The sequence below is a fragment of the Phalacrocorax carbo genome, chromosome 2 (assembly GCF_963921805.1).
Source record: "Phalacrocorax carbo chromosome 2, bPhaCar2.1, whole genome shotgun sequence".
Lineage (NCBI taxonomy): Eukaryota > Metazoa > Chordata > Aves > Suliformes > Phalacrocoracidae > Phalacrocorax > Phalacrocorax carbo.
Genome location: NC_087514.1, coordinates 142,509,583 through 142,528,909, shown reverse-complemented (window position 1 = coordinate 142,528,909; position 19,327 = coordinate 142,509,583). Strand labels below are relative to the sequence as shown.

At 41.1% G+C, this 19,327-nt stretch overlaps 1 long non-coding RNA gene across 2 annotated transcripts in view; it reads right to left on the bottom strand.

The window, feature by feature from the left end:
* The window catches only part of LOC135312096 (uncharacterized), an 85,745-nt gene that overhangs the window by 10,028 nt on the left and 56,390 nt on the right, over window positions 1-19,327 (bottom strand). For both annotated transcript variants that reach the window (XR_010371750.1, XR_010371749.1), the window contains 2 exons: window positions 7,366-8,306; window positions 4,778-5,003 (listed from right to left, as the gene is read on the bottom strand). This is a non-coding gene — a long non-coding RNA (uncharacterized LOC135312096). The remainder of the gene's footprint in view (window positions 1-4,777; window positions 5,004-7,365; window positions 8,307-19,327) is intronic.

Sequence of the window (19,327 nt, the reverse complement as noted above, 5' to 3'; positions counted from 1 at the left end):
CTATTCCCTACAGAATTTAACAACTCTAAATCTGTCTTTTGGAGAAGGAAAACGCTTATACCTTAAGACAAACTAGTGTAGAATTGTAATCAGAGAGATTAGCTAAAGTTAGCATGCATCCTTCATATTCATAGATTTCATTATCTAACCTTCTAAAGAAATCAGATATGCTAAAAAGGATAGAAACATTTTTTAAATTCTACTGTCAAGCTCTTTTTTCACGTAACCACACTGCTACAACCTCTAAGACTGTTTTCAAGTTGAATATGTCTCAAAATTTGTACCATTATTTTTTTTTCCGGACTTTATGTATGCAAATGAAGACAGACTTGTCAGCAAGCTGTCATTTACTGATACATGAGTCCTAGATACCTGCTGTATGAGTCTTGTGACATCACCATTGGGCAAACTGTTCCCCAGTTGTCGCAAATGCAGGTTTGTGAATATGGCCAACCACACCAAATTGTCACAAATACAACGTTGTGTATCCTGCCCACTATACCAAATTGTCAGGAATATGATTTCTTACACAGCTTTAGTTAGCAATTTAATATTTATTAATATTTTTGAGACAGATTACAGTATTAGGTTGTATAATTCTTAACAGCATTAGCTAACTTAAAACAGCAATTTGATGAAATTTTTTTTTTTACACTCAGCAGTGACTTAGTTAAAGATTCAAGAATGGCAAGGTTCACTCTATTACTTACATAGAAAAACTGCACAAAGGAAAATTGAGGTATACTCAAGTTAGAATGATTCAGATGGATTGTGGATGCAGGGGATAAGGAAGACCCTCCCATTGAGTCACGAGGTTCAGAATAGACCCCTTTGCTTTCTAAACTTCTTTCAGAGAGAAGTCTAGGTGCATCTGGGTCCGATCTTAGTCTCAGACTTGGTCAAAGTTTTATGTGAATAGGGGTAATATATATAAAATAGTCAAATTGCGCGTGCGCACACACACCCCTGTGAATAAAATTTCCCTATTCATGAATTTCATAAATTACTCACTTTTGTGTGCTGGCATTCATCAGTGCATGGCCAGCAAACCTCGCAAAGTCAGGCCTTTGAGTCCTTGCAAAATCGTCAGCAGACGATCCTTCAGTCCTTGTGAAATCTACCCTGAGGGGCATCACAGCCCAGCGGGAGATACAGGTAGCCTGGGAGAGCTCAAAGGGTCTCCCTCTTGGATAACTGTTTATATGATCAAGATGATTGCCTTTGGTCAATACTTTACATTCTGGCCACAACTCTTGTACACAAGTCAGGGAGCAGATGACCCAGGTGTGGACAGAGATTGCCTGGCACCCAAGTCGTTATGACTAAAACAACAACAAAATAGGGATTGTGCTGGGATGCCAGAGTGGCCTAGTGGGGCCATAGAAGGCTACAGAAATGTGTTTGCTTTCTTTCCTTAAAATAAAACTGTTTGATACAGCATCTTTGGAATTGTGACGTTTTATTTAAATGCATTAATTATTTTAATGCATTATGACTGCATCAACATAGCTATCTATTAGTGCAAGATTATATGTTTCCCAAGGCTTTTACAGCTTCAGGTTTACAAAAAGACTGTTCTGGAAGGCCACCTTGCAAAACTGTGCACAGGATATGAGGCATAACTAGGTTAAGAAGCTGATCATCCATTGCTCTTTAAAGTCTCTGCTCAGAGCTTCTCTGATTTTTCCTGGCTCCTGCAAACCCGTACTATGGCAGATTTCCAGTATCCTCATGTCAAATTGTACTACCTTCCTGATGCTGTCTTCTTGCAGCAGCAGCAGCAGAAACTTCTGGTAGAAGTTTATAGCTCTATGTTCCTCCCATGTGCAACACCTAGACTTTTAGAACAGTAGGACTTTGATGCTTCAGATCCATGAGAACAAGTGGTGGCAAATAGAAGGGGACTTTTTCTACTGTGTATGTTGTCCACGCCACCTACTTCTCCACACATGTACAGAAGATAAATATTTTGCGTGTTATGAAAACATGAGGGTTGGCTATAATTGAAGTTTGCTTTACCATTGCCTGTTGGAAAGACCCTGCAAATGTCAACTTGGGACAGCCTGTTCTGTTTCACTTGGGATCTGACAGTACCAAAATTCATATTGACTTTTAATTGACACCAAAATGGGACACACCCTAATATTGCAACTTGGCTAGAGTCTGAAACCAAGATAAACAACACCTACCACTCTCCTTTCATCAACCTACCCAGTCACACCATCATAGAATGCTATCACATTGTTCAAGCATGATCTCCCCTTGGTGAATTCATGTTGACTACTTCTGATAACCTTCTTTTCCTCTACATGCCTGGAGATGACCTCCAGAATGAACTGTTCCATCACCTTTCTGGGGATGGAGGTGAGGCTGACTGGCCTATAGTTCCCTAGGTCCTCCTTCTTGCCCTTTTTGATGACTAGAGTGGCATTTGCTTTCCTCCAGTCCTCAGGCACCTCACCTGTCCTCCATGACCTTTCAAAGATGATGGACAGTGGCTTAGTGACAGCATCCGTCAACTACCTCAGCACTCATTGGTAAACCCCATTGGGGCCCATGGGTTTATGAGGATCCAGATTGCCTAAATGATCTCTAACCCAGTCCTCCTCAACCAAGGGGAAGTCTTCCTTTCTCCAGATTTTCTCTCTCTCTTCTGGTATAACTGTAGAAGCCTTTCTTGTTGCCCTTCATGTCCCTTGTCAGACTCAACTCCAGGTGGGCTTTGGCTTTCCTAGCCCCATACCAGCACACTTGGACAGTGTGTCCATATTCCTCCTTAGAAATCCAACTCTGTTTCCATCACTTCTACACTTCCTTTTTATGTTTGAGTTTTGTCAGGTGCTCCTTGTTCATCCATGACATCCTTGTTCATCCTTGTTCATCCTCCTGACAATTTTGCTTGATTTCCTGCTCACTGGGTTGGACTGTTTTTAGGTTTGGTGGGTCCTTGAAAAACAACACTCTTCCAACAGCTTAAAATACCTCTGGGATTAGTCTCTTCTTCAAATTGCTATTCAGGAGTTCTCTGAGATATTACTTAGCTATGATAGGTGGCAATAGATCCTGGCCAGCCTCTCCTTGAGGGTGTTTTATTTCAGATCATACTCTCTGACTCTGTAGTCAGCCTCAATAACCAAGGCAGCAGCTTAGTAGCTCTTTGCCTATTTAATGCCATCTTACAGAGTCGATTTATAATGTTAACAGAAGATGGGAGGGAAGGAAAGAAAGGCAGACATCCAAAATCCCACTACCACTCCAGGGCTGTCAATATCAGTGAGACATTTCAGGTTGCATTCTCTGTCCAAGATGGATCCCTTCCCACTTCTCCCACCTTCCTTTCACTTTATCTTTATCTCTGGCTCTTGGGAAAGCACGTTTAAGATTTGCATGAAGTATGACTCCCTCTTCCCTGCTAGCTAGGATCAGATTTCTTCTCCCCACAGCCTGTTGGAAATGTACCTGAGTTTACATTCCAAGAGCATTCCTTAATTAGCACATTCCTCCAGCCCCACTGGCTTTCTTGCTCTTTGCAGTGATTCAAGACAGCTACAGTTACATGATTTTTTGAATCATGTAACATCAGAACTGTTAATTTTCAATACTTCTCATTAGCTTTCATAATATCTAGGTCACTGTGAGTTTTTGGTGGGGGCCTTATATGACATATTAATAAGGAAGATGACTGGCGTGGCATTTAAGTACTTTTTCTATATAACCTCCTTGAATTTAACTCTAGCACTCAGTGACCCATTGCTTGGGTTTAGACAAACCATGACTCTCCTGTTTAAGGAATACAAATTCTACCTCTCCAACTCAGAATGGCTCTTTATTGGGTTGCTTAATTAAAATCCAAATACATATTTTTAATACATTAATTTTCTCCAATTTCACATCAAAGGGCCTTTCTGAATACTGTTAATTGTCTTTGAAGTTATTACATGTTTGGGCTAAGCAATCCGCTGTTTAGCTATGTTCATTTAACTAGAGAAGTGTGTCAAAGAAGAAAAGAAAATGGGATTATGATTGTTTTTTAGATGACAGACATGTTTACTATTGAAATTCATTGCATCTCTGATTTTTGTGACTCTTAGCTTACGAATATCCAATGTTTTCATTTCTTATAACTTTATTGCTAATCTCTTAATGTTTGTTTTTCCTTTAAGCTCTTAACGTTACAGAATTGCTGGCAAATCCCCACTTTCCAGCAAAAAAGAAAGCATCTATTTTGCATTGCCTCAGGAAAAGTGTCATTATTTATTATTTTTAATACTATGATTTTTAATTCTGTTTCATGTCAATGAAGATGCTATTTTTGTTGAAGTCCAAAACAGTCTTTCAATATTTGACATTATGTTAAATAGTACTTGTTAAAGATTTAACCATGGATGGAATAATAGCAGTAATAGCAGAAGTATTATCATAGAACTTTTGAACATTAATCATGGGTCAGGTTGCCATTATGTGAACACAGAATGTAAGGATGGTCTTTGCTCTAAACACCTTATGCTCTCAATCTACAATACAGATTGATTAATGCAGAAATAAAAGACAATGGTGAAATCGTGGTGCTGAGTGTGGTAGACATAACACAGAAAAAACGTCACAATAGTTAATTTTTGTAGGGATCCAAAGAGAAAATTTCTGAAGTGTAAAAAGAAGGAAAAGGAAGTGGAGAAAATGGTCCTAATAACTAAAATAATTTGGATGTACAAATGAACTCAACATAAAGAGAGAAGAGAAGAGGAAAGCAAAGAGTATTTCCCTGTTAAATGATTACCGTTTGGGCCTGTAGACCAAGCGTTCCACGTTCCTCCTTCTACAGGACATCATAATAAAATCTTGGGCGTTGCTTTCACAGCTGCAATCTCATGGCAAAGTCACTGGATTCAGAGCTGGGACATCTTGACATCTGTCCCATTTTTAGGGTCTGGCAGGAAGTTTACTCTCCTGTGTTTGTGGAAGGCATCTGAGTTCTGGGGCTTTTCATGGCATGTCTCCTGCTGCTATAAAATGAAAAACATGATATCCTGCTTTTTGCTTCATGAAGTAATATCATAATCTTCAAACCATTCTGGAGTTGGCTCTTTACTGGAAAGAGGAATCATTCCTTGAGGGGTGGCTACTGCATTCTCCACTGTCTGCAAGGAATGTTCTGATTGAATGATATCCCACTGTTCTTCCTCATAAAAAGCCTTTAATGTGCTGCATAGCCCACTAATTAAATGGCATGTATCACCAATTAGTAGGAACCACACAACTTCAGTGTGGGTACTTATCTTGCCCATCTTGCCCAGGAGTGCGTATCTCAGGAAATCTGAGTGTCTCTGTATCCTTACTGGGAAGAGAGGCCAGGTGTCCCCAGCATGGCCTTCAGACCATTTGCTAGTCACTGTTTTGCTTCCACATCCATCACTTTTCCTCCTCATTCTGGCACTACAGCAGTTTTGAGCAGCAGCCACTGAGGGCTCCAGCCAGATTTCTTCAGTGAAATACCTTCTGTGGGGTAGGAAGACAGGGAATGGGGCAGCAGCAAATGGAGCAGCCTTGACTTGTTCCTCTCACCTGCACCGAAGCCCATCACTTTAACTGCCACCAAAGCCCACCAGCTCTGGAATCAGAAGACCCAGAATTTGAATGCTAGTACAGGTCTCCCATATAAAATACAACTGCTGAGCTTCTGGGCCAGCTTTAGGAACCTGTTTTTAATATTCATTGTTCACTCTGTCAGTTACAGATGTGCACAGTGCAATTATTATAATGCTTTGCACATGTGGTGTTATGAAATGTGTGCCTTTAAAGTCATGCCAGTTTTTTTTTCCTGTAACCCAAATATATTATTTCTACCTATGTTCCAGTTACTTAGTTTGCCACACATTTGAAAAAAACCCAACCAACTTTATTATAAAGATTAAACTAACAACTATGTAAGCAATGCAATCAAAAGAGAACAGACCCATTTTCTTCATAAAAGAACAGGTTTTTTTCATTTGCATGCTTGGATTTTTTTTCTTGTGCTCCAGCTCCTCAACACAGACACAGATGCTCACACAAACATCTATCCACATAAAAAATACATGCACATAAGCACAATTCATATTTTACGAAAGGAAATCATTCCCTAGCTGAGAAGCCGTGGTCTATCCAAACATCCTCAGCTCCAGCAAAACATGTCCTTGCATTAATCACCTTCAAGCTTAACCATTTCAGCTCGTTATACCCAATAATGAAGCTTCATCCCTTGCACTGAAAATTTGGCTCTCACAGAACATGACAGCCAGTCATCCGAGAGACAACCGTATTTATTGTGCCTTGGCAGTCCATTTGGTTCCTCACCACCATGGGGTTCAGTTAAAGTAGGTGGTAGCCAGATCCCATTTGTGGACCTTGGTGGCTCTGAGACTCCCATATGGGGTCTCCTGGGATAGCCATGCCCTCCTGAAAACCTAAGTGATCAACGTGTGGGGGAAGCATGGGTGCAGGGGATAGATCTTACACCAGAGTCAAGCACAGCCCTCTTGCAGAAACTAATTGCCGTAGGTCTCATTGCATTCAGAACTATGAACAAAACGACGAACTTTAATCTATCTCTTCTGCATTTTGTTCTCCACTTGACCATAAACACTTTCCTTTTTCCTCCGTTTCCATTCAAACACTCCAGCCAGTCAGAACACAAATGAAGCTGGTTATTTCTTCAGCAGAGAGTAGTGTGCTCCTAAGTGTTCCTGGGTAACGATGTGGGAATTAATTAGACACTAGAATAGTATGATCTTCATAAAGTGGTGGATAGAAAAGTGACATAATGTGGATTTGATTTTCCAACTTCTTTTGTAGCCTTCTGAAAATGGACCAAGTTATTTAAAATCTGCTAGATAGTTGCTAGATATAGTCTTAATAATATAGGCCAAGATTTCACTTTAAGTATGTAACTTCACCTAATAAAATTCCTTGAACATTATCTAATATCTCAATTTAAAATCCAGACAAACCTAATGGTATTTCTATTAGGGTTGTTCTGAGGTGTTAAAACAAGAGATAATACTAAGGGCTTATCCACTTTTCAGTATTATAATATGTGTTTGTATCATTCTCCTTGAAGAACACATATAGAAAAACTGTTCTTTTACCAAGCTGCAAAATTAATGATGCTAAAACAATCCCAAACTTTTAGCAGAAGCAATCCCAAATCTTTATCAAAGCCAAATTTTCTAGTGATAGCCTACCCAGGGTCATGAGGCTGTGTCAAGCCTATATGCTGAAACACTTCTATTGCAGAAGTAAATAAATGCAACTCTGTAGCTAGACTTCATGGCATATTTTACAGCCCTAGTTCCTCAGTGATCTAGATCAGAGATGTCCACAAGGTACCTTTGGTCTATAGGTTCCAATGGGAAAATGGGCATGCAGTGAGAGACAAGGTGTAGATCTGTCCATCCAGGTCTCTTTCCACCACAGATTCAAGCTGTATCCATGATATACACTGGACTCAAGAGCTGGGTATAAAAGCTAACCAGCGTTGGCTGTCTTCCCAGGTTTTAAAGGACAACAATGATGCCGATTGCCTTTACATGCTCTCACTGGTCCATACTGCTTTGGAGATGCACCACTGCCAGATGAACTCTCTGTAATTTCCAATCTTATCTTCTCAGAACAGCAACAGAGCTTTGACAGTAGATACATACACCTCAACAAAAAGTAAATTTGTTACTGAATATTTAATGATGAACAGGATGAAAATCAAGTGGGTTAAACAAGGACATTCAATCTCCGTCTAGAGACAAAAAAGTTCATTCACAAAGAGCGTCATATTGAAACTTAGCAAAAGGAGTTGCAGGGAAGACTGATGATACTCAAAAATGGCCACTATGGTGGTCTCCTTACACTTGCCCAGGAAGGCAGACTACAGTCACAGCAGCAAGTAACCAGCATCAAGCTGGCTCAGTCTTTATTACTGAAAAAAAAGTGCCAGGGCATAGGCCCACTGCTACCCCTTGATTGTCCATACCTTTAGATATGAGGACAATATCCGGCACAGCTTTCGTCATGCTTGCTAGCCCATTCTCCAGCAAGTCCTCGGCATGGCTCATGGGTGAACAACGGCCAAGGACCACTCCCCATAGGCAGTTTGGATGCAGCCACCAGGGTTTGAAGGACAGGAGAGTTCAGTCCTATGAGCATGAGCCACACCCTTTCAGTTGGCCAGAAGAGAGCCAGGATGCACTTTATTTCCTCGTACGGATGTAGCCACCGATGTCTTTGGCAGGGGAGCCAGTAAACTCTGCAGGTCTTTGCTTACAAACAGGAGAATCCTATATATATAAAATAAATTGAATTATATTCCAGTTAAGCAGCAAGCCATGGTGAACCTCAATTTGTTTGATGTTGTGGTTTCATTCAGTCAATTGCCTAAAACTTCAGCTATTTTTCTGAAGCACATCCAGGCTTCTTTGCTCTGGAAATCTCAGAGGATCAATCTCCCTCAGGGGATTTTCAGTATGCCCTCATTCAGGCTGGGCAGGCATGTCTTTCATGCCGTGTTTTGATATTTCCACATCTTCTGGCTGAACACAAGAAGTAGGAAAGCTGCTCAGAACTTAATTTAAAAGGTAAACTGAGCTCTTTTGAATTTCAAAAAGTCTCAGGATGGATCTTCTTTTATCAGAACCAGCTTATCCATTCCTAATTCAGAGAGAAAGGTAGGGGTCCAGATCAAAACTTTTTGATCTGGCTTCAGATGTTCTCGAAGTTCAGGGATATTTGGATCTCAGGTTTTGGTGTGGGCCCATCTGTGAACTCAAACACCCTTGTCTCATCTCTTACCTGCCTATTCTCCTACGCATACATTTCTTCTTTCCAGCTTCCCTCCCCCTCCGTTGCTCTTCCAAAATTAAAGCTTTTTTATTATTATTATAAATATAATACCTATAAGAGATAAGAAGCTCCCCAGTGTATTTTTATTAATCCTAGTTAAGATAACATTTTGAAGGCAGACAGGGAAAGAGATTTATTAAAAGCAAGAGAAGACAGTTGCAGATCAGCACAGCAGGGCCAGAATTTCCTACACTGTCTGAATCTGTTTACAAAGTGCGAGTTAAAAATTATGCTGCATGTGAACTCCTAAACTAGTATACATGTAACATTTTTGCTGAGTCTGAGAACAGATTATATCTTCTCATATGGCCAATATTATAACCTTGCTGTGCCTAGGAATGGCTGCCATTGTATTTTGTCTTGTGTGCGGACCCTTGTCCACACAATGCTATTTGTGGCACTAAGGTCCTGTTGTTGAAGCATGAGTGTAGCTTGTGAATTCAGAAAGGAAAGAGAGGTTTTACTTTGGGATGGGAAACTCATGGATACCCACCAGTCAGACAGAATGTGTGCCAATGTTCTGGAATTTTTGGTTAGTACTAATACTAATTTCTAAATACATACAGAAAATGTAAACCATATAGTACCATCCCAACACTGAGGTTAGAAAAACAGGTTGTTATGGGCAAAAGGAGCACACCATATATGCAAAGCCAGTAATTTATTGTTGATCTAATTACAGTTTTAACAGTCTTATCAAAGTGTTATTGTTAGTGCGGTTACAATGATACTACACAGTTCAAATTGCGTATCACAGTGTCCTGGTTTCAGCTGGGATAGAGTTAAATTTCTCCGTAGTATCTAGTATGGGGCTATGTTTTGGATTTTTGCTGGAAACAGCAGTGATAATGTGGAGATGTTTTAGTTGCTGCTAAGTAGCGCTTACACTGGTCAAGGACTTTTTCAGCTCCCCGTGCTCTGCCGGGTGCACAGGAAGCTGGGAGGGGACACAGCCGGGACAGCTGACCCCAACTGACCAATGGGATATTCCATACCATATGACATCATGCTCAGTATATAAAGCTGGGGAAGAAGAAGGAAGGAGGGACATTGGGAGTGATGGCGTTCGTCTTCCCAAGTAACCATTACGCGTGATGGAGCCCTGCTTTCCTGGAGATGGCTGAACACCTGCCTGCCGATGGGAAGTAGTGAATGAATTCCTTGTTTTGCTTTGCTTCCACGTGCAGTTTTTGCTTTACCTATTAAACTGTCTTTATCTCAGACCATGAGTTACCTCACTTTTACTCTTCCGATTCTCTCCCCCATCCCACCAGGGGGGAGTGAGCGAGCGGCTGCACGGTGCTTGGTTGCTGACTGGGGCTAAACCATGACACACACTTCAAATTATATCTACACAAACTTTATAGTACTTACCCTCTTCTTTAGTCTTATGCTCACCCTCCTACTGCCCTGTGGCGTCCTAAAGTGGATGGTGTCCATTTCTCCAGGAGGCAAGGGAGGGTTACTGTGAGTCTTAAGCATCCCAAGCCCTTTTCTAGGAGGAATCTGATGCTGGTGTTGAAGGTTTCTTCCTCCTCCTCTGTGACTTGCTAGGGGGCATTTTCATATTTGCTGACTTGCTGTGCACTTTGCTTTTTTGTCATCGGTCTGCAGATCCACGTGTACCTCCATGTGCTCTCTATATGGTGCATTTTTGTATTGGGTTTGCGTGGCAAGGTTTTGGTAGCAGGGGGGCTATAGGGGTGGCTTCTGTGAGAAGCTGCTAGAAGCTTCCCCTGTGTCTGACAGAGCCAATGCCAGCCAGCTCCAAGATGGACCCACCACTGGCCAAGGCCAAGCCTGTCACCAACTATGGTAGCACCTCTGGGATAAAATATCTAAGAAGGGGGAAAATCCCTGTGCAACTATGGGCGAAGAGAGGAGTGAGAATATGTGAGAGGAACAACTCTGAAGTCACCAAGGTCAGTGAAGAAGGAGGGGGAGGAGGTGCTCCAGGCACTGAAGCAGATTCCCCTGCAGCCCCTGGTGAAGACCACAGCAAGACAGGCTGTCCCCCTGCAGCCCATTGGAGGTTAATGGTGGAGCAGATATCCACCTGCAGCCCATGGAGGACCCCGTGCCAGAGCAGGTGGATGCCTGAAGGAGGCTGTGACCCTATAGGAAGCCCACACTGGAGCAGGGTCCCGGCAGGACCTGTGGACCCGTGGAGAGAGGAGCCTACACTGGAGCAGGTGTGCTGGCAGGACTTGTGACTGTGTGGGGGACCCATACTAGAGCAGTCTGTTCCTCAAGGATTGCACCCCATGGAAGGGACCTACACCAGAGCAGAAGAACTGCAGCCTGTGGGAAAGGCTCACGTTGGAGAAGTTCATGAAGAACTGTCTCCCATGGGAGGGACCCCATGCTGCAGCAGGAGAAGAGTGTGAGGAGTCCTCCCTCTGAGGAGGAAGGAGCAGCAGAGACAACATGTGATGAACTGACTGCAAGCCCCATTCCCTGTCCCCCTGTGCTGCTGGAAGGGAGGACGTAGAGAAATCAGGAGTAAAGCTAAGCCCAGGAAGAAGGGAAGGGTAGGGGGAAGGTGTTTTAAGATTTAGTTTTTATTTTCTCTTCCTAGAAAGGTTGAACTAGATGATCCCTGAGGTCCCTTCCAACCTGTGATTCTGTGATTCTCATTACTCTACTCTGATTTGATTGCAAATGAATTAAACAAATTTCCCAAAGTTGAGTCTGTTTTGCCCATGATGGTAATGGGTGGGTGGTATCCCCCTGTCCTTATCTCAACCCACGAGCCCTTCATTATAATTTCTACCCGCTGCCCAGCTGAGGAGGGAGAGTGATAGAGCAGCTTTGGTGGGCACCTGGCATCCAGCCATGATCAACCCACCACAGGTTTATGTATGTTGGATACTTCTTACTTCTCATCGTTACCTCTGAGACTTGTTTACACAGTGCCCAAGGTTGCATTTATTTGCTGACCAGTAACTGAACCCAATTTATAGCCTTCAGGTCTCCTCTATCTGCCTTTACCTGTGTTTCCAAGGCCTCTGCCCTCATCCTGTGCCTTCTCCCCTCTCTGCTGCATTTTAGACTACTGTTTAGTGTCTATTTCTTGTTTTTGCTATCAATTAGCGAGAAAACTTTATCCAATAACAGAGGTTACACCTCGGATTTGGTCCAAGCTAAGCAAAAGCTAAAACCAAGCAGGTGATGTCCCCCTGGACAATAGGTAACTGCTGCAACAGGCATCCAAGTGGGCCAAGACAAGTCCAGACAAACCTTAAGAAGCCTTTACTGGTAGCCTAATGTAAAGCAGTGTGTGTCACAAGCAATGGAAACACCATATTTGCTGAGAAAAAGGCTACAGATATTTTTTCTCTCTGACTGGGCTGTAGAACTTTTTCTGACTTTGCCTTCCCGTGAGACCCTGGATAGGTTTCTTTGTCCTTATGAAACCATAAACAAGAAATGAAATATACTGTCACCTTAATACAATAGAATGGGAGGAAAGTGATAGAATTGAATCAACCATTGTTATTTGTTTAAATGAGAATCTCTGGTTTGGTAAAACCAAACAAGTCAAATCTGAGGAATGATATTTTTCTGGGAAAGATCCTAGAAGACTTAGGAAACCTGATCCGAAACGCTTTTGACAATCGAGGGAGGGAAATATTTGTTCTCCACCCAGATATGCATGCCGAGAAGCACCAGCATGGTGGAATATCTTAAAGTGATTAATCCTATTCTATATTCAATTTTTCTTAAAACTGGGAACATAATCATCTACTCAAAATGGGAGGATCACCTTTTAGATACATAAACAGATAAAAAAAATCATTTCATTATTAAAGTACTGAGAAAATGAAATCATTCTAAGAGGCTAGATGAACACCGATAAAGCCTACTTATTCTGGACTAATCTTGTGGGGCAAAATACTCTCTAATGTGCACCAGAAGCAAAGATTATGGAGAGCATAACATATTGAAATCTAAATTAATCCTGCTTATTGACTGATAATATGCCCTGATCCTGAGGGAATATGCCTAATTTATTACTTTTTAAATGATTTGGATTCCTTTAGGATGAGCAACTCCCCAATTTATTTTCATTGGCTAACTGCATTGGGAAAGGAGTCATTAAATATGAATGGGGATGATTTTGTTTTGAAAAAGTATTACAAAAAATTCACATTCAGCCAGTGCTGTTTAGATTATATGGGTTTTTTCATACTGCAAGGAAGAGAGAATATTTGGAGCACAGACTCTAGCAAATAAAAGATTAAAATAAGACGGATTGTATTGTTTCCTAGCAGACAGCTATTGTCCTCTAAGTTTTCCTCTGTTTCTGAAGCCACTCTCCCCAGAATACATGCAGTACAGACTGGAAGAGTGGTGCTGGTACAAGGAGCAGGGATCTGTTCCTAACTGCTGTCTTATTCATAAAATAGGAAAATGGGGATAAATAGAAAATATTTTACTGTAAAATCTTGAAGGGCAACTTAGCCATGGGGTGTCACTTGACATAATCCTTGAGGCTGATCTAGGTTTTAGTAAGGGCTCTTGGCCCTAACTGTAGATCGGCAACATACCATGTTTAGCACTGTGCTCCTAATGCAGTCTAAGATACTTTGTTAGTTACAAAAAAGAAAAGAAGAAAAAGAGAGAGAGAGCCTTAATAAAAGAATAATAAAATAAATTACAAAAATGCAGTTCCTGGCCTAGACAATCTTTCTGCGAAGCTATTGTTCCTATCTGAACTCACCTCTTCTCCTATTCCCTTTGTGTATTTCCCTTTCGCAGAATCTGGAAGCCCCTACTCAGTCCATCTGTCACAAGGTACCATCTCCCTACTTAACTGATGTGATCATATTTTTGTTGAACTGGATTCTATCAGGTCTTTAAAGGGTGAGCATGGAAAACACGCAGTTTGTGCTGTGCATAAAAGAGCATTGTGATTTGCACTTCACTCATTTCTTCTCCCATATCATTCATCAATAAAGGTTTGCTCTCAGACCTATATGAGGGATTCCACTGTTCAGCAGCCTCTGTTTTTCTACTAAATCTAATTTTTTATTTACCTAATAGAATTATGCTCTTCTACCTTTGTTACGAACCATCACTGTTAAATGAACAATGAGGCGGCATCAGACAACTGCTTTGTACCTTCGGTCTTTGATAAAATTTTTATGGAAATACTATGAAATTTAATCATCTTTTATATCACCTGCCTAGAGACTGCCCTAGGAAGGAAAAAGCCTTCTCACTGGACTTGCTTATTGTTCCCTACTACTGTTTGCAACAACTGTTATTAAATATTCGAGTCAGCGGGATCCTAGAAATGGTAACGGAAAAGCTTTGAGTGAATATGGCCTGATGGGTGGCACGTTTCCTACTCCAAAACAAAATTCACTGCCTTTCACAGAGTCTTTGTACAATGCACAAGGTGTTCCTCCATAGGATGGATTTATGCTTGGAATGAACACACACTTTGTCTGAGATAAAAGGAAGAAAACGGACCTGCTTCATCATACAGCCTCTTCTCCATCTGCAAGTGGAACAAGCTATGGAGTCCAAACTAACCTACATGTGACAGGTGAACCTTTAGGTAATGACTAAGTCTAGTTAATTGGCATTTTTGGAGTCATTGGAGTTTCTTGCCTGGGGAGATGTGATCACTGTCCATGTTACAACATTAGCTCCAGAGCTTGTGGCTGCTCTGGCAGACAGGGCTGTACCAGGGATTAACTGCTTCCCAGACGAATGATGGCCAGCTCAGGGCACAGCTCTGGGACCCCTGCGTGAAGAAGGAGCAACCTGCATCCTGAAAATGAATAGCTCACTGTTGTCTTTTGTTCCAGGCCAGGGTTCGCTTCTGCATCTCTTTGGAATAGTGGACTAGAGGTTTGAAAGTGCTCAGGTACATACCACCTAAACCCTAGAAGGGCACTGATGGGATGGAAGAATATTCTACACATCTTTTCTCTGCAACAAGCTCTACAATGCCTGTTAGTCAAATGAGAAATACTTAAATTACATCACTGGCAAGTTAAATATGAAGAAAGGTGAATGCAGTGGCAAAGGACACTGAATGCATCATGCACCTTACTGGGAGATCCATGGCTTTTATAGAATCATAGACTACTTTGGGTTGGAAGGGACCTTTAAAGGTCATCTAGTCCAAACCCCCTGCAATGAGCAGGGACTCAGAACCCTGTCCAACCTGACCATTAATGTTTCCAGGGATGAGGCATCTACCACCTCTGTGGGCATATCTACCACCTCTCTGCACCTCTCTTTGACTATAGTCAAAGACGCAGATACTGCAGAAGGAGTAGAAAAATGGGCCAAGCATACAGAGATCCTTCTCTAAAGTGTGTCCTTCTGTCAATGTGCAGTTCAGGGAATTTCCTAGCCAAAATTAATATCCACATGTTCCTGGTGATGGATTTTTTCCTTCCACTAATTTTACTCCTTGCTTTCCTGAACACATCAATGCCATGGTACTCTGCAGTAATGAGTTCCATGGGTTAATTATAGCTTGGGTACAATGATTAGGCCATGAAAATTTCTTGAATCAAAGGCTATGGCTACAGTGGAGGTAACGAAAGATGCATTTTTTGCTTGACAATGTGTCATATTATGTACTAACGTAATTGACTACATTTTATTCACATGGTCCTGTATTGCCTAATATAAAAGATAGCAAAAATATTGTTATAAAGACAATACAAATTGCAAATGTCTCAAAAATACTTGTGCTTTCTCATTGTATTTAGCAAAGCTGCATAAAGCTCCTTTCCTTTCTTCCAAAAAAATGCAATTTCATTTGAAGCATGAAAGTTTGGGAGGTCTTAATACTGAATAGCCAGCTTCTGTTTATGTTAAACTTTCTTCAAGACAAGGAAATACAAATTGGTTTTTCAATTGTTCATCAATTATATTTTGATTTTGTAAAATCCAAACTGGCTATTTCAAATTCTACCATTATATTTCCTGCACAGAGTGATTTTGTCTTGGACCTATTTAAAATAATAATTTCCAATATAATCTTTCAAACATAAAAGGTGCCATTGACTGCCTACAAACTTCACACAAAATCTAGCCACACTGTATTAAAGACTCATTGCTAAGACGTTTAGGCATCATAAAGCGATTATAATGAAAGCTGTTGAGGTTTGGGGTCAAGGTTCCCCAATGTTCTTGTTTTGACAAATGATCTTTGCAGCACTTGCATATCATAAACTATGTTTAAAATTAAATGCTCCAATTAAATCAACAAATTGAATTTGCCCTCTAGGGTCATAAACAACCAAAAAGAGATGTGTTTTTTCTCTGTCCACAGCAAGAGGGTTAGAAAGAGAGAGGAAGCAACAATAAAGACTGTTGAAAGGCCTTCCTGATAAAAGGCTTTGTTTCAGTTTTATACTAAGTTTTATTCTGATTTGCAGTTTTGTGGTCTTTCTTACTAATTTTTGGAAGCATCGCCAACAAAACAGAGGTTGCACAAGAACTTTTCCCACACTCATTTCTACCACTCTGGTTTAGAGAACCTCATTCTTAATTTCCTAGCTCAGTTGTGTCATGGAGCTGTGTTTTTACCACCCTCAAGGCAATTTCAAGATTTTCCCAGAGATTAAAGCACTTAGAAGCTTATTGTTTATTGAAGACCTACACTACAGAGTGCAGCAGAAAGGAGGATAACTCTAGCAGGAGGAATATATTCTGCTTCCAGAACAGCCTGACTGGTCCACCTACTGCCCTTACTGATTATTATAGTGCAAAGATACTTTTATTAAACATAATGATATTAAATGGACCTGATGCGATTTAACACATTTATGAGAGTCTTTCATGTCTCGCTGTAGGAGGCTGATATTTAAACCCTCGTCCTTACTGAACCTGAAAGCATTAATAATCCCCTTCTCTTTGGCCCATATACAGGCTCATTACAGTTGCTCTTTATAGTTATCTATTTTCTCTTAGGCCCTTATGCAGAAAAGAATCCCTATAGAGGAAAAAGCTTAAGCACTTGATTAACTTTAAATACATTGAAGTCACGGCTCAAAGTTAAGCAGGTGCTTAATGTTTTCCTGAATCAGGGCCTCACAGCCTAGGGTTTCAGCCTCTGTACTGGTTCAAGAAATAATGATCTAGTATTTGATTCTGCTCTCAACTTCCTTGATACAAATCAGGAGGACTCCATTTAGATTAAAGAAAGAAATTTGTTTATCTTTGCCTCGTATCTTATATAGCCATCTAGAAAAATGGGTGTCAGACATTACCAGTGGAGAATAGCAGAGTTTAAATAAACTTTGCATCCACTTTTGTCACAGTCATAGAAGACACAAGGCAAATGCAACTCTGAGGTGGTGGTGGAGCACCAGCATAAAATTAGAGAGCAGGATCAGGTTGAAGCAACTCCTCTTGGCCTGACTGCACAAATTGCCTCCAGACCATTGTAATGAGGTGGGTATAAGAGGGCTGAGCAGGGGCAGCAGGATGTGTAGGCAGTGATGAGTGCCATGAGCAGGACACAGATGTAGCATGTCCTCCATGGATATCTCAATAGTCCAACCTCATTTCTGGCCACTGTGCATATGAAAGGAGGCATGCGAAGACCACCTTCTTTACCCTCCTCCACTCTGGTTACTGTGCTCCTCTCCCTCAAGAATGAAGAAGGCCTTTATGCGTCAGGGGCACAATACCTAAAATACTGCCTAGGTCCACTTCCTTTCCCCAAGTATGTAATATATAAAACCCAAGCAGAAATCTCGACAGCTTCTTAAATCTGCTTTCTTGAGGGACAAGAAATCTCCTTGTGTATCCTAACTTCTCTGGACTTTCCCAGTTTCTGGGGGAAAAAAAAATTCAAGTGGCCTTGCTTTTTGCTCATGGAATGATGATGTCAGCCTGGTCTCCATGAGGTGCTGGGACACAAGGTCAGTTGTGAGTCATCTGTATTTCCTCAGACACTAAACTTAATCTGCAATTCTAGTAACAGCCATTCTATCAATATTCTACAGCCATTGATAAACTGCAGACTCCTCCAGTGCTGTAGGTCAAGCCTACATCCGTGAAATGTTATCCAACTTTGTTGGGTGAGACCTGAAGTACCAGACCATAATCATGTACCCGTTGACAGTTATGTTTGCTTGGTCCATGATTTTGGATATGTACTCCAGAATTTCAGGTGCCCTTCTTCATAGTTGGCTTTTTGTGTATGATGGGAAAAGGATTTCAGGCACATTTCATGCATTTAAAGAGTAGCTGCATAGTAGCAAGGGCAAATTCACAGTCTCAGCTCTTAATCTTCAGAAATGTCTCTGGGTTTTGATGTGGGACAAACCAGCTAAATATTCACCAAGCACATATTAACCTGAAGTATGGATGGATTGACCTCATGGGGCCAGCTCCTCAACCACCATCAAACAACACTGTTTCACAGCAACAGCCAAGGGCCCCAATTAGAAGTTGGCATCATCTATCACTGATAAAACAGGATTTACAAGCATCAACTTGTAGGCTAAATAAAAGGGCAATGAGACCAGACTGGAGTGAGGTTTTGGGGATTACCCTATGATACAAATTATTCCCAGGACCAGCCAGGTGCAGCACAGGTACTGCCTATGGAGTTACAGGTTCGATATAGATGTAGTTCCTGGGAGTAGAGGATATGGTATACAAAATGCAGAGCTACCGTTACTGTGCCTATGCACAGCACATGGTTCACTTACAGCTAGAAATAGTTAACAAATATAGAATGAGCACATGCAGAGCTGGTAGATGTGCCCAAATGAATGAATCAGTTTATATATTTTAATCCTTCTTAAACAGGTTTATCCTCCAAAGAGTTTCTCATTTCTTCTTCTTTTCCATGATTTAGCAGCCAGGAGTCTTACAGCCCCACTGTGCTTAGAAGGGGGTTCCAATTTTTTTATTTCTAACAAGGTTTCCAGCAGATTTTGAATGTCATACAAATATCCTATTTGCACATTAACTTCTATCAGCCTGAACACATCCAGAGCGAAATTATTATTCTTGAGAGCCATAAAGGCAAAAAAGCCATCGCTCCCTGTTCTTTGGAAGGCAGCATCATTCCTGGGCAAGGCTTAACAGACAATTTTCTTCTGAACACCTACATTTGAGAAATATTTAAATATTTAATTCTCTTATTCCCTGCCAAGGAGACTTCCAGACCCTTGAAGTTGGGTGGGATACCTATAGCCACATGTATAGGAATAATCCAAAAGTTTAAGTGTGCATGGTTTAGGCAGCTAAACTGAAAGCGGCTGAGCTTGGACTCTCAAGTCTATAGATTTGGCTACTTTGAAAACCTAGAGCTCTATAAGAACAAAGCTGATCTGAGAATGACTGTGAAATTCAAACAATCTGCCAGGTAACAAAATTTGTTGTTGAGCATTTTGAGACAAAAAATTGAAAAGGAACAGTATTGCAGCTGTCAGAAATATCAGGACTAGATTAATAATTTTCAATAACT